At 40.5% G+C, this 15,692-nt stretch overlaps 1 protein-coding gene across 3 annotated transcripts in view; it reads right to left on the reverse strand.

Annotated features, from left to right (window-relative positions):
* Adcy9 (adenylate cyclase 9) overlaps positions 1–15,692 on the reverse strand; it is a 125,542-nt gene that overhangs the window by 58,253 nt on the left and 51,597 nt on the right. The window lies entirely within an intron of this gene.

Raw genomic sequence — 15,692 nt, forward strand, 5'->3', positions numbered from 1 at the left:
TGCTGGTTGTGGCTATTTTGTTTATTTTATGATAATTCTTCAAACTGTACACTTATATTTCATGGGGCCGGGGATTTAGCTCAGTGGTTTTGCTGCCTGCCGCGCAAGCAAAAGGACCCGAGTTTGATCCCCGGTACCAAAAAAAAATCAGTTACTCCACTTATATTTCATGCATTTTATGCAAATCATATTTTAATGTAAAATTTTATTTTAAAGAACAGGCATCCAAGCTCTTCAAAAATGCCACTATCATTAAAGACCAAAAAAAAAAAAAAAGAGCTGGGGCACTGTTTTAGATCAAAGGAGACTAAATGCAATGAATTAACTCTGACTGAATACTGGGTGAAAAGAGTAAAAGCTCTAAAGGATATCACTGAACAACAGAAGAAATGTAATACAAACTATGTATTTGACAAGAGTATCTTATCAGTGTTAAGTTTCTAGAGTGTGATGATTTGTTTAGTCTATACAGGAGAATGTCCTTGTTATCAGAAGATATGTGGTAAATAATTTATGAGTGGAGGGCCATGACAACTGCATTTTATAATGTTTCAGTAGCTTAGCAAAAAAAAAAAAAAGACTGATATAGCCAGGCATGGTGATGTATGCTTGTATCCCAGTTACTTGGCAGGCTGAGGCAGGAGGACTATTTGAGCTCAGGAGTTGGAAGCCAGGCAGCCTCAGTAACATAGAAGAACCTGTCTCAAAAAAAAGGATAGATATAGACAGATAAATAGGCAGACATACATCATGCACATTTACATATGTACACAAACATACATATGTAAAAAGGAAACATATATGACACATACATAATTATATATGTATAAATGAAAATTACATATGTATAATTGTGTATGTGTCATATATATTGCATTTATACATGTATAATTATATACATATACGTTTAGAGAGAAAGTGCACAAATCAGGCAAAATGTTAATAATTATTGAGGTAAAAAAATGGCATACTAGTGTTCATTAAACCAGTGATTTCTAAACTTTTTTGGGGGGGTTACCGGGGAACTCAGGACCTCGTGCTTTCAAAGCGGGCAGGGGACCCACTGAGCTAAATCCCTGTTTTCTAAACTTTTTTGACAAATTTTCCACACACATGAAGGGGGTATGGTTTTGGGATGATTCCAAGGAGCAAGCAACCTAGATCCCTCACATGCTCAGTTCATACCATAGTAGGGTTTTAGCTCCTTTCAGAGTCTGACAAGAGGCAGACTCAGGTGGTACTGCAAGCAAGGCAGCCCAGTTCTTTCCCACACTTGGGTAAGAAAACCAGAGAGAAGAGCAAGGGTATGACAACCAGTAATGACGAGACCATGGCTACCTTAGGGAGGGGACAGACAGGGGCATCTGGGAGAGTATGACTGCTCTCGTCTGCAAAGTGGCTGGTAGATACAAGGTTAATCACTTTACAAGAACTCCAGAGAAGAAAGCAGCCCAGCCTCTCAGCTCCACATCACTAAGGGTTTGGTGAACACAGCCTGCTGCCCCACTCTGTCATTACACAAGCATAACAACGCCACTATTACTGAGCTGCAACTATTCTCACTATTTGGTTGTTACAAAAACACACCTAACTTATCCTTTGGACTGATATACTGAAGGTGCTGCAAGGTGGTCACTCTTTGTGAAACAAAATTGTTTTCTAGGAAGTTACTTTCTCATGAATCACATATAAACACTTATCAAAAAATATTTAAAACTTTTATAGGTTTTGGTCCTTAATTCTTTTCTCTTGCTATTTCTATGAAGCTAACAGAGACAAAAATATTATTTACAGCTGTGTGGAATATAATTCCAATTGAGCTGATCAGTAGATTCATTTATTACACAGCTAGACATGCTCCATTCGAAGGTGAGGTCAAATTCTCTCCATGTCCAGGAAGGAGGAACACTTGACACTCTCTCAATTATGTCATCTTTGCAGGATGACATAAGCAGAGGTGTTATACTTCAGCTTTTGGACTCCAGAACCAAAATACCTAGTTCAGACCCCAACCCTTTATGGACAGCCTATGTAACCTGAAACAATTACTTGACCTCTCGGTGCCTCAGTCTCTTAGTCTGGGAGGATATAACATTGCCTGCCTTATAGGACTGTTGAGGATTAAATGAGTAAATATAATGACCTGAGGACTGTGCCTCGCATATATTAGCACTACCTCTAGCCTGTTCAAAAAATGTTATTATTGGCTAGGTATGTTGGCACACACCTATAATCCCAACACTCTGGGAGGCTGAGGCAGGAGGACTGCAAGTTTGAGCCTTGGCAATTTAGTGGACTTAGCAAGACCCTATCTCAAAATAAAAAAGTGCTATGGATGTAGCTCAGTGTGAAGACTCTGTATTCAATCCCCAGTACCACACACAAAAAAAGATACTTGGTGACCAACTTGGCTAAAGGCTGTCACAGAGCTCCAGGCCTGACATCTGCCCTGGGCCAACAAGGTGAACCAGCATATCACAGCAATGTGCATCAGCCACAGTTACTCCTGCTGTCCTGTGCTGACTGCAAAGGTGGAAAGGATGTGGCTGCTGCTGTACTCCTGCATCCTAGATCCTGTGCCAATTGTCTCCTATGGCTCAGGCAACACATGCGCAGAGTTCGAACTTAGCCAAATGGATGCGATTTGACTTTAGTATATCTATCCCTTGTCAATTTAGCATCCTCTCTTTCAACCATTCTCAATTTCCAAATAAAGTCAATAGTAACCAGGTTCAACCAATACAATGCTGCTATCCCTCTTATAAATAAAAACATGCTAACTCTCTCTCTCCAAAAAGGACCCCAAATACCTTTAGGTTCATTTCCCTGAGTCACCCTATTTGGTTACCTTGTGGAATGAGGAGGTGATCAAAGTTATGATACACAGCTGGAGAGGTGATGCTGTACTGAGGTCTAACTGAAGGGTACTGTCAACCTTTCAGCTGAAGCTCGACATTTCTGGTAGTCTTTGCAGTACAGAAGACAAAAGCATTCACCAGCATATAGGTACCAGGAAATACACTGATTTGCTCCAGCAACAGTGCCACATCCGGCACAGCAGCTGCAACTGGAGTCACCATCAACGTAAGTTTACAATAACCCAATATCATTCTCCAAGATCTCTATCCATCTTCTACATAAGCCAGCTATGAATTGAATGAGATGTGGTAAGAACCACCACCCTTGCATCTTTCAAGTCCTTTATGATGAGACTACTTCTGTCTTACTAGCAATGTGACATTGGTTTTGCCTTACTATTTTGGAAGGCAGAAGCAGTTCTGGTGACTTCTACTTGGTCTTTCCTTAATAGCCTTACTCCAGGAAACCAGTGTCAGAATGTGCTTGCTGAATGTCTATATTTCAGTTGCGCCTTCCTGAAGCAGAGAATAAGACAAACTGATTTATCTTAGCAACTGCTTAATATATAATAGGTAATATGAGTATTAAATATTATATATTAATTATTCAGAAGTTGATGGAAGTTAAGTACAGTTGACATGATAAGTGATTATGCCTGCTCACTCAAAAGTTAGCTGTATTCATTAATTATACAAAAATAAAAACACATATGCATACACACTCAGTTTACACAGGAAGAAAGCACTTAGCAACTACACTGTCATAATTTTCATCTTTTTCCCTTCTCGGGGAACTTTTACTTTTCTTGGTTTACAGATATGGTTTCATAATTGGATCACTAAATCTACAACTTCCCAAGTCTTTAGCTGGAAGATTCTAAGGTACCCTGGCCCCTTTGTCTTCACCAAAGACAAGCAGACTCCTCATGATCCATGCTGTCAAGAGCTTCCCAGTAGACAGGAGGAGTCCCTTGCATCATTTATATCCCAACAGGTTGTTTTTCAGGTTCACATGGCCAGACAGGCTTGGAAACATAGTCCAGGAGCTGGTGTTTCTTTTCCAATTTTTTTTATTTTTTGGTAGTGGGGATCGAACTCGGGACCTTGTGCTTGCGAGGCAGGCAGCAGAACCACCGAGCTAAATCCCCGGTCCCTCTTCTGATCATTTTGTAGTAAACTCTGGTCCCTTCCAACTTCTTTAGCACCCCCACCACTGCCACACACATCCTTTTGAGGGTTGTACATAATGTTTCTGACTGATCTCGGCTACACTGACCAACTGCCTTTGAGTAGAGATATGTACTACAGGGGATTACATAAGACTGGGGAGAAGTATTACAATACAGATAAGGACATTAGCTGGTACTAGAAAGAAGACAGCCAGCTATGGCCATTACTCATTTCTGAAGCCGATATGACTGTATAGTCTTCGCAGTATATAGTCCTTATAGTTTCATCAGAGGAAGAATGAACAGTATGGTTAGGTCTTATTCCCACAAACCTGTTCTCCTCCCTCTCTAGAGCATCATGGCTCCCCAATCATCCAAACAAAAGCCTCTCAGTCACTTCCTTCTCTTTCTTCTTCTTAACTATCTAATTCTGTGAGTATCCCTACTAAATTAATCACCTTCTCTTCACTCTGACTGCCTGTACCTTAATTTCTCTTGAGTCCTAGCATATAGCTTCCAACCAGTCTACTGGCTTCTGAATCTCCTCTTCCACTTCATCCTCCCTGATGTCACCCAATATATCTGGCTCTAAAATCTCTTATGCTTTTCTCTTATAAAAATAATTGTGTCCCTACAGGTACGGCCTCCCAGCTATTGCAGAGGCTGAGGCAGGAGGACTTCTTGCGCCCAGGATTTGGAGGATAGCCTAAGCAAAATAGTGAGACCTTTTCTCTTTAAAAAAAAATTTTTTTAAATAATAGCAACAACAGCCACTACTACAATTAACATTTTAGAAAACATTTATTATGTATCAAACACTGTGTGAAGAAGTTTACATGCTCTATTACCACACTTAAACCATGCTAATCCTATGAAGGTACTATTACAAATGACTGCTAACAGAATAAAGCACAAACAACAGTGTCTTTTTTAAAGTTCCAATTATATATATATATATATATATATTTTTTTTTTTTCTGGCAGGATCAGGGATCGAACTCAGAACCTTGCACTTGGCAGGCAGGCACGGTGCCACTGAGCTACATCCCTGGCCCAATTACAATTATACTTTTTTTGGGGGGGTACCAGAAATCAAACTCAGGACTTGCGCTTGCGAGGCAGGGATGGTGCCACAATTTTTCTTTTGCTGAAACAATTGTGCTTAACATGTCCTTTCACACAAATAATACCAATGATAACTTTATTGCAGTCTGAAACTTTGGTTTCTGTGAACCTATTTTACTAATAATTTGATGGTCATTTATACTCCAAGATATGCTTCCAGATTTGCAAGTGTTTGAAGAACATAGGTTTTAGGACATAAAGCTATAACTATAAAAATACCTCAAACAAAGACCTGAGCTCGATCCCTGGTACCAAAAAAAAAAAAAAAAAAAAAATACCTCAAACAACGATGGTGCTACTGAAGTTTGTTTTTTGTTTGTTTGTTTTCCAGTACTGGAGATTGAAGCCAGGAGATTTGCATTGAACTACAACCCTAACCCCACTCCCTCTTTTAATTTTTTAGACAGAATCTCACTAAACTGCCCAGGCTGGGGTTGAACTGATGATTTTCTTACCTTAATCTCTCAGAATGCTGGGAATACAGGCATGTGCTACCATGCCAATTTTTTTGGTTGTGTTTTTATTTAATCAATAAAGCCTCTAGGAAGGAAGGAAGTTACAGTAATACTCCCTGGAAGTCTTTTTCCCCTGGGCATGGCTGCTTTTTTTTTGGTACCGGGGATCGAACTCGGGTCCTTGTGCTTGCGTAGCAGGCGGTGAAACCAATGAGGTAAATCCTCAGCACCTAATGGCTGCTTTTAAGACAAATACTTGATGAGGTTACTGAGCACTAAAATATTTCCTGGTTCTTTCTTGGACTTAAAACGCAATTGCTCATAGAGACAAGACTTTATTAACAAGCATCTAAGGAGTTTCTTCTGAGTGTAAGGTACTGATTCCAGGTGATGGTACTAAAACAAGTCATTTTACCTGTTGTTTGAATTGTCTTTTTTTTGAATTGTCTTTTAACAATGGTGATTGTGTGGCACTTTTCATCTCCATTACCTTATTTGATTTTCCAATGAGACAAGTGAGATGACTCTGCTTCCCATAAGATGGGACAGGCTCGGAAATGGCAGGGGCAGCATTTACCTCTAGTGTTCAGATTTAAATAAGAGGAGGACACTCATCCAAAACTTCAGGATGGAAAAGACAACATAAGGTAAAGCAGGAAGTTAAACTCAGAGAGGAAAATCATATATATAAGACTGAAGACCAGCAGCAACCTAAGACTTCCCAAGGAACAGCATGGTCTAGAAAGAGTCACATTTGAGCTGGAGCTCAGTCCCAGTAAGGAAGTTGCACTTACTCATAATTCTCTTTCTACCCTTACTTTTTTATTCTAAAAAGCGAGACTCTTTTATAAAATTTTAGATCTATTGTCAAATTCCAAACACCCAATGGCAATAGCATATAAATAGAATCACAAAATACCAGTAAATTCTAGCTTCATAATACTACTATTCAAATGCTAATTATGGTATTAAAAAATAAAATAATGTGTAAAGAAAATAGTTGTTGATTTCATAAGTTTAAACTAAAAGTTTTTGTCTTATCAGAATTCATTTAAGAAAAGGATCCTCTCATTTTTATATGATTAGATGATTTTACATAAACTGAGTTGTTAGGATACTGTGTCTTTTTCTGTGCATTATAGGAATGAGTACATTAAAAGTTCAATAAGAATTGGGGCCAGGGATTTAGCTCAGTGGTTTCACCACCTGCTGCACAAGCACAAGGACCTGAGTTTGATCCCTGGTACCAAAAAAAAAAAAAGTTCAATAAGAAGAGTACAATAAGAATAACAAGGTCACTAGTATCTGTGACTTTTGGCAGGACATTGAAATTTCATAGACTTCAATTTCTTCCTTTTAAAAAATGAATTAGCTTAGCTAGAACCATCTAACTATAATGTGCCTTTTATTACTTCTAAAAATATTGGGATTTATAAAATAGATGAAATTCTATGATTTGATGGGACCATTTTTGTCTGAAATGTTTACACACTTTGTCTAAGATGTTTCCTTTGGGGGCTGGGGATTTAGCTCAGTGGTGCCGCACTGCACCTGCCTTGCAAGAGCAAGGTCCTGAGTTCGATCCCCAGTACTGGGGGGGGGGGTGTTTCCTTTGTCTGATACACAGCAAAAGAAATCCGAAAAAGGAAAATTTACACATTAGAGACCTGGAGTTCTCAGTTATAAACTTATGGAGTGGCCAGGGATTTAGCTCAGCGGTTTCACTGCCTGCTACACAAGTGCAAGGACCCGAGTTCGATCCCCGGTACCAAAAAAAAAAAAATCTAGTTGCCAGGGAAACCAAGGTTTCATATCAACAAACACATTGGATTTACTCTTAAAAACTGAGGTTTGGGGTGGGGATTTTGCTCAGTGGTTCTGCCTCCTGCCTCACACGCGCAAGGTCCCGAGTTTGATCCCTGGTACCAAAAAACAAAAACAAAAACTGAGGTTTACAGCTAGCCACTTGAATGCAAATCAGTTTTAGCTCTGGATATTCATAAATCGCAATATAGAAAGTTGTTCTATTTTAAGAGAAACAGCAAAAAGTATCATTTATGAACCATTACGCATTTAAAGAATGTCTCCGGGCTGAGAGCCTGTGTCTAAGTCCTACCTAGTTTTCAGGACCTATCTCTGAGGCCACACTGGCATTCAAGACCAGCAGAGAGACACTCTGCTCTGCCTCTGCTTTCCCTAGAACAATAAATCTTTCCCCAGACAAACTTTCCACTTCCCAGCCTTGCAGTGATTGGCTCCCAGATCTCTGGCCAACTGTAAAGTTCTTTGAAAGATGAGACTGCTGGTTCTGTGTTGCTCATGAAGAAGGCATGGAATAAATATTTATTAACATAAACTCATAAATTAATTTAATCTTAGTTTATGGGTATAAGTACAAATTACAAAAACATAATTAATTCTTTGGGTAAAGCCCTCAGTGGACCACTTTTAGACTCTCTGAAAATATGTGAGGGGAAGCTGAGGATAATAAGATCAAAATAAAGTAGCTACTAAGAAAAAAATTAAATCCTGAGTAAGAATAAGTAGTTTGATTTCTGCTTTAATTAAGAGGGAGCCAAACAATTTTGCCTCCCAATTTTCTTGATCCATCCAAGGCAGGAATATCTTAGACAATAACTAACTTTAAAAACTCTTACTAATTTGAAATTTGTTTCAATGATGAAAAACCTGAGACTTTAAGAACATGCCCAAGGTCATAGAAATAATTAGGAGTAAGCATTAAATAAGGCTCGGCATTAAATCACAACACATGCATATTTCCCCCATATCCTCCACGTTTATCTTCACTCATGTATTCCGTGCAGATCCCTGTGTAAGCACAGCTACAGTTCTTATATTAGCATTATAAATAGGAAAGATACCATGGGCCAGCAAATGTTCTTGCTTGTGTGTGTGTTCTGGGCTTAATGGTATAAATGAAGAAGTCAACATTTCCACTCAACTAGAAGGAATCATGAATTCCAAATGAACAGGCTACTAGCTATTTCCAAAACAGCATAAATGTATATACTTAATGAAAATGTATTGAAACTGTTTTACAGCCCTTTAATACAAACTTGGTAATTCTGCCTCTATTGGAGTTCTAAAAATATAAGATTCTCTAGAAATTCTAGTCAATGTAGATAATGTTTGGTTTTTTTATATAATCTTTTTTTGTTTTAGACAGGGTCTCACCATGTAGTTCAGGCTGGCCTTGAAGTTACTATGGCCCAGGATGGCCTCAAACTCACAGCAATCCTCCTTCCTCAGCCTCCTGAATGCTGGGATACAGGATTACAGGCATGCACCACCATGCCCAGTGTAATACAGATAACCCTATACCAAGATTTTTCACACACCTTACTTATCAAGAAAACATTTCTCTCCCATTGCTAAGATTTGTGTATGTTTCAGTCATTATGTTAAAAAAAAAACAAAAAAAAACTTAAAAGGGCCGGGGATTTAGCTCAGTGGCGTCACACCTGCCTTGCAAGTGCAAGGTCCTGAGTTTGATCCCCAGTACGGGGGCAGCGGGGGACAACGACGGACAACTTAAATTCTTTTGGGAGAACCAACTGGACTGACAAAGTTCCTGCAAAACCAGCTGGCTTATGTGCAGGCCTTCCAATACATGCTGGTGTTCAATCAGGATGGAAGGAAAAACGCCAGGAACACCTGGAATGAGTCCCCAGGACTTTGCCTGTACAGAGGTGGGAGGCTCATCTTGGGTAAAGGTTTTTGCTGGGACAGCAGCTAGATGATCACAGCCCTTCCAGTTCCTTCTCCCACCCCTTACACATATGCTTTTTCAATAAAAAGAATCTGAACATTTCTCATTTCTTGCTCTCAACACTGCATCTAAGCAGGTTCAAATACTTGCAGAGAACACGGTTATCGGCCACTGTAACAAGGGGCATTCTCTGATAATTAGTTTTTGTATCAAGGTGCATTAAAGGAAACAATCCTTTTCCAAATGCTGAGACAGTTCCCCAGTACAGATGGATACAGAGTACCGCAGGTAAGAGCTGCTGGGGTGGAGATCAGGGAATGTGGGAGACTCTCGCTCTTGGGGCCTCAATGGACTGAATGGCAGTTTGGCCCAGCAGAGGCAGCTGTACTCTAGCTGCAGGGATAGAGAGCAGGGCCAGAGAAAGGAGACAGGTTACTTCAGGCTTACAGTGCCTGCAAATTACAGATTGTATCTGGTCCCTGACCTCCTTCCTCCTTGCCAGCTCTTTCTCTTTCTCTGCCTCCAGCTCGACATAAGGTGAGTAGCTTTCCTCCACCATACTCTGCCACCATGATGTTTCCACCTTGGAGCTGGCCGTCCATGGATTGAAACCTCTGAAACTGTAAGCCAAAATAAATCTTTCTTCCTCTAGGTTATTTTTGTTAGGTATTTGGTCACAACAATGAAAAGCTGACTAACAGCAGACATACCTCAGCTTGCTCCTAAACTTCTTTCCCAAGCAGCATGAAGCATGGGGAAGAGTGGCTCTTAAGCATGCACTTGCTCTTCTCACAAGGAACCTACCTACTCCACTGGGAAATGTAATGCTACCTCCCTTTAGCCTCCCACAAGGACCTCATTCTCCATGTTCCTCACTCTGGTCAAAACAGGTCTGTGTCTGGGAAGTGTGCCAAGAGAGAGCTTCTCATTGGTTCCTGGTTTGTGTCATGGAAACACCCAATAATAAGAAATTGTCAGACATCAAAGAAATCTAATTAATCATAAGTACTATTTTAAAGTTATATTTGCACTGCCATTTTAAAGTTAGAAAGCACTAGTAACATTAATATGAAGTCTGTTAAAAGAAAGTGACTGTGCATTGTTCAAATTTCAATTAGTTCTTTGACAAAGAAAAATTATCCTAAATTAATTCCATACATTGACTGTGAAGCACAATTTATTCCTTTGTCACATTTTCCCCTTCTGTAGTTTATGTAGCTTCTCTCTGTTCCGCAAATGGCAGTACGTCAAGATGGAGTTTACAATGAAAATGAATTCATTCAAACCTATGTGAAAATAGCACAGCTCTACAGCTCCTGCCCTTGAAAAGAAGCAGGAGTGAGGTGAAAAGAAACATCAACACTCCTGCAAGAACCACACAGACTGGTTCTCATTCTACCTCCAGAGTGAAGCCAAAATGGTGAACAACAGGAAACACACCTGTGCTTGACTCCCTGCTTTCTCAAGAGTGGCCCATTTCTGCCCTCGCTAGATGAGGTTACGGAGCAAGCACTGTCACTCTCCACTCTCTCCCAGAGCTTATCATGATGTCCCTGACAGTGAAAGTGTGCAATGGATGTTGACTTAGATAATGTGATAACTGAGTGTTCTCACTGGAGGTACCAGCAGGTTGCTCCAGTCCTCTGACTATTCCTAATCCCAAGGGTCTCCAGGAACCACCTGGGCAGGGCCTCTGGTTACTCACTAGAGAAAATCCAATAATGTCCTCATCAAATGAAAATTCTGGCCTCCAGATCACAACTCAAAACCTAAGCAAATGAACAGAGTTCCTGGGGCCATCAGGACTTAAAATAACAATGATCCAGTCATAATTTCAATGAGGAAACAGTAATTCCTGACCAGAAACCCTGTATTACCTACAGGAAAGCAGAGGGCTGGGACAGCAAGATCACTACTAGAAACAAGTGACTCATAGCAGCTCACCCAGGAGGCATTACAAACGGGAATTTCAAGATGCACTGCTGTCAAGCTTACCCAGAACCTGCAGAAAACCTGTCCTCTACCACCTGCCCATGATCTGCTTCAAACAGTTGTGTATGATGAAGGGGTCTCCCTTGCTTCCCAGAGCTATACAGAACCTAACCTGGGACCACACAGAACACAGTTGCAGGCTATTCCCTTGTGATGAAGAGAAAAGGCCCATCCCTGACAGGAACACCAAAGCTGGACACAGTTGCCAGCACATGCTGATCACATCAGACCCAAGCCCAGACCAAGCATCCTAGCTAATCAACAATGGGATATCCACTGCCAGATCCTCAAAAACAGTATTAACTTATACCTAAGCTACTTCTGGGCCAAAACTGGGTGGAAATGTAATTTTCTTCTGACTACAAACCAGAGCAATAAAAGTGACCCTCTAAATGAGACACTCAAACTCATCTTATACTTCCAATCAGCTCTTCAAGTATCTTTCATTTCCACAGTCCCTATACCAATAGAGGTTCTTTGTGATAGCAAAGCCTTCCAGTTTGACTTAGAAATATCAGTCAGGAAGGCCTTCTGTCAGTTTATGATGGATGTGTGATTACATTTAGGCCACTGAAATAAAAAGTATCCCTACACTAACAATCTTTTATTAAGGCAAAAGTATAGATTTAAACTTGATTGCTCCCTGGCACAAGTTGATGTGATTCTGCTCACAATGGGGAGCAGAGTCAGTGGCAGGACCTTGTGGTGGCCATGTTGCTGGGGCTGGGAAATGAAGGCAAAGACCTCTAGGTGCCCTCAGGTCAGAAGCCTAGTTACCTTCAAGGCGACTGAGCAAATGAATAAAGATGGTAAAGATCACAGGGGGCATCTGTCACTCTTATTGTTGAATAAGAGAGGCAGAACTAGAGAATGGGATAAAATTAAAATGAAATGTGTGATGTTGATTTATCATGGTTTTTATAGCTAGCTGAGTGGGTAATAATTACAAATGTATGTATGTATACATACATATATAAACAAGCATGTATGTATGGGACATATATACAGTACCCAGTTTTCCCAGTGCTGGACCAAATGCCTGACAGCTGCAACATAAAGGAGGAAAAGTTTATTTTTGCTTGTGGTTTCAGAATATTCAGTTCATGGTTAGCTGACTCCAAGGCAAAAATATCATCATAGAAGGGTTTGGTGGAGGAAAGCTGCTTAGTTCGTGGTGGCTGGGAGGCAGAGAAGGGAAATAGTGCCAAAAAGGATGTGGTCAAGGGCCCAGATATTGTGCCAAAAGTTATACCTCCATGACCTACCCAGGCACACCCAGAAGTATACTTTACTAACCCCCTAGGTGGCTTCCAAGCCAATCAAGGGGATAATTAAGCTCAACCACCACAATATTTAATTTCCTATATCCATTTAGAAGGTATATTGGCCATGATACCCCAGTAGCAATGAAAATACCTAGTGCTGAGATCTCTGTTTCTAAAAACTATTTCCCACTAAAAGAAACCATGGCCTACTGGAGAAATGATTGATTCCAAGCCATTCCAATGGGGCAAGAAATGTTTAAGATAAGCCTAGAATTGTTGTGTCAAAAAGTAAAGGAGTGCACAAAGAATGATATGAACACATTAACAGGAAACAGAAACCAGTGTGAAGGGGCCAAATCTGGGACAACATGAACCCTGAAGCAAATGATGCCAGTAATGGACTAAACCCAATATATAGAATAGATATCTGTGAGTCTTTTGAAGGACAGATGGATGAATGGAAGGAAAGAAGGAAGAGAAGGAAGAAGGATGAAGAAGAAAGGAAAAAATGCAGGCAGTCAAGCTAACTCTTACAGTAGGACATCAGCTAATAAACTCAAAGGAATGATACAACTATGAAACCATTTGGCAATCATTATTCTAATTGATTCAGGCAAAAATCATCAAAGGATGTTAAATTTAGTAGGTAAAAGTTTATTAAAAAACAGGATATTTACAAAATATTTCCCCACAAAATACTACTTTGAGGGCCAAGTTGATCCCCTTCATCAGAGTGTGTCCCTCCAGCTGCTCAAGCTGAAGTCCTTTTCTATTTTTCTTATTCTCCTTTGTTAAGGATTGACCTGATCTTTGTCACTTCCTTGCTAAACTCCCTTACCATTTTCTCTCACTTTCTAATTAAAGCTTTTTCTTATTTAAAAAAAACTCTACTCTTTAATTAAAATGCTAACAGTTAATTTTACAGTGAATGAAACTTGGTAGATACACTTCAAATGATAAAAATCAATATCTCAAGAAATACGACATAGCTGCACATGGTGGCACATATCTGTAGTCCCAATACCTGGGAGGCTGAGGCAGGAGGATCTTCATGAGTTAGAGGTCAGCCTGAGCTAGATAGCAAGACCTTATTTCAAGAAAGAGAGAGAGAGAGAGAAGAAAGGAAGGAGAGGAAAAAAAAAGAAAGGAATGCGACGAATCAAAATCATGCATCTCACTTTCACATTGTCCCTGGGAGGGTGCAGCCCTCTTGTACAGTGCTCTTGTCAAAAACATGCACCATGAATCTAGTCATAGGGGAAATGAGACAGACCCAAATCGATGGACATCCAACAAAATAATGTCTCTTCAGAAATGTCAAGGTCATGAATGACAATGATGAGGGAACTGTCATAGATTGAAGGAGACTAAAGAGCCATAACAACTAATGGGCCATGTGATCCTGGGTTGGCTGTGGTGCCTCTAAAGGATGTCCCAGTGACAGCTGGAAAAACATGAAGGAGCTTATGGAGTAGGTAGTATCGTGACTTAGGTGGGGATACAGTGGCGGTACAGAAGAGTGTTCTTGTTTTTAAGAAATACAGAAATATTTAGAAGCACTGTCTGCAATCTATTCTAAAATGACTGAGAAGAAAAGGATGTACACACATGTGTGGCATATGCATGTGCATTGTGTGTGTGTATACATGCTTTGAGAAAGAAAAATATAGAACACTATCTGGGTATTTGAGAATTCTTCATGCTATTTTGAAACTTTTCTGTACCTTTAGAATATATTAAATTTAGGATACCAAAAATCTCTCATTTGCTCAGCATTCCTAGGGGATCACCCAGTGAGAAGTAACTATTTACCAGCCATGAGCCCATGTGAAGTCAATCTCACACATGTTATCCCAGGGCCTCCTCATGGCAGCACTGGTATAATCCTCTCTGGTTCACAGAAAACAAAAGCAGGTCATAGAGTGCCATTCTCAAGGTCACCAGGAGTCCACTGCATAGCTTATTTCCATCGAGAACAAGATTCTTATTGTCTCTGTCAGTTGGAATGACTCTGAGGAGGCATGTGAAAATTACAATTTTAATTCTCAAAGAGAATTCTTTGCTTACTTCCAGAGCATGGCTATGCTCTGTCATGATGAACCTGGCGCTAAGGAGCAACATGAGAAATACGGGGCCAGAGCTGTGGAGCCGAGAGAGAGCAAGGGTTAGACACACTCCTGCCCAGTGGCCAGGATAGGAGACCAAGGTCCCTGGATACCCCAACCACACAGTACAGGTCATACCTACCAGGTGACAACTATATAAACAATCTATTTTGGCAGGACAACTAGACAGAATTTTGTGTTGGTAGGCTCTCCCACCATTTACTAAATGGTACTTTATCATTAACCTCAAGAGGGGAGAAAAAAGCTGGGCATGGTGGTACACACCTGTAATCCCAGCACTTGGGAGGCTGAGAGAGGAGGATCGCTGAGAGGTCAAGGCTAAGCTGGGTTACACAGTGAGAATCTGTCTCCAAAAAAGGTGTGTGGGGGTGTGTGTAAGAAAAGGACACAGGATACCACAAATCTCTTGAGGAAAAGGCTATGTCACTTTCTCAGAATCTCTATCCCACCTCCAGTACATTGTCGGTGCCTCATAAACTCTCAAATACAGGTGCTCAGCATATGTTCAATACAAGCTATGTGTAGTAAGCTGAATCCCCCAAAGACATGGCCACATAGACACTCACAATGTGACCTTATTTGGAAATAGGGTCTTTGCAAGTGCAATTAAGGACAGAGGTAAGATCCCACTGGATTACAATAGGCTGTAAACCTACAAGAATGTCCTTGAAACAGACAGAAAAGGACACAAAGAGCCGCAAAGCAGAAGGCTGCATGAAGAGGCAGAAATGGGAACAATGCAGCTACAAACCAAGGAAGGAGCACTAAAAATGGCCAGGAAACCCAGAGGAGCTGGAAGAGAGGTATGGAACAGATTCTCCTCCAGAGGCCCAAACGGAACCAACTCTGCTGGCACCTTGACTGCCTTCTTGTGGCCTCCTGAACTGCAAGGGATGCATTTCTGCTGTTTTCAGCTACCCAGTTTCAAGTACTTTGTTACAGCAGCCACAGGAAACCAATACACCTTTCAAA

This window comes from Heterocephalus glaber, unplaced genomic scaffold, assembly GCF_053883595.1.
Source record: "Heterocephalus glaber isolate CG9 unplaced genomic scaffold, H.glaber_assembly_v1.0 deba00001781, whole genome shotgun sequence".
NCBI classification, from domain to species: Eukaryota; Metazoa; Chordata; class Mammalia; order Rodentia; family Bathyergidae; genus Heterocephalus; species Heterocephalus glaber.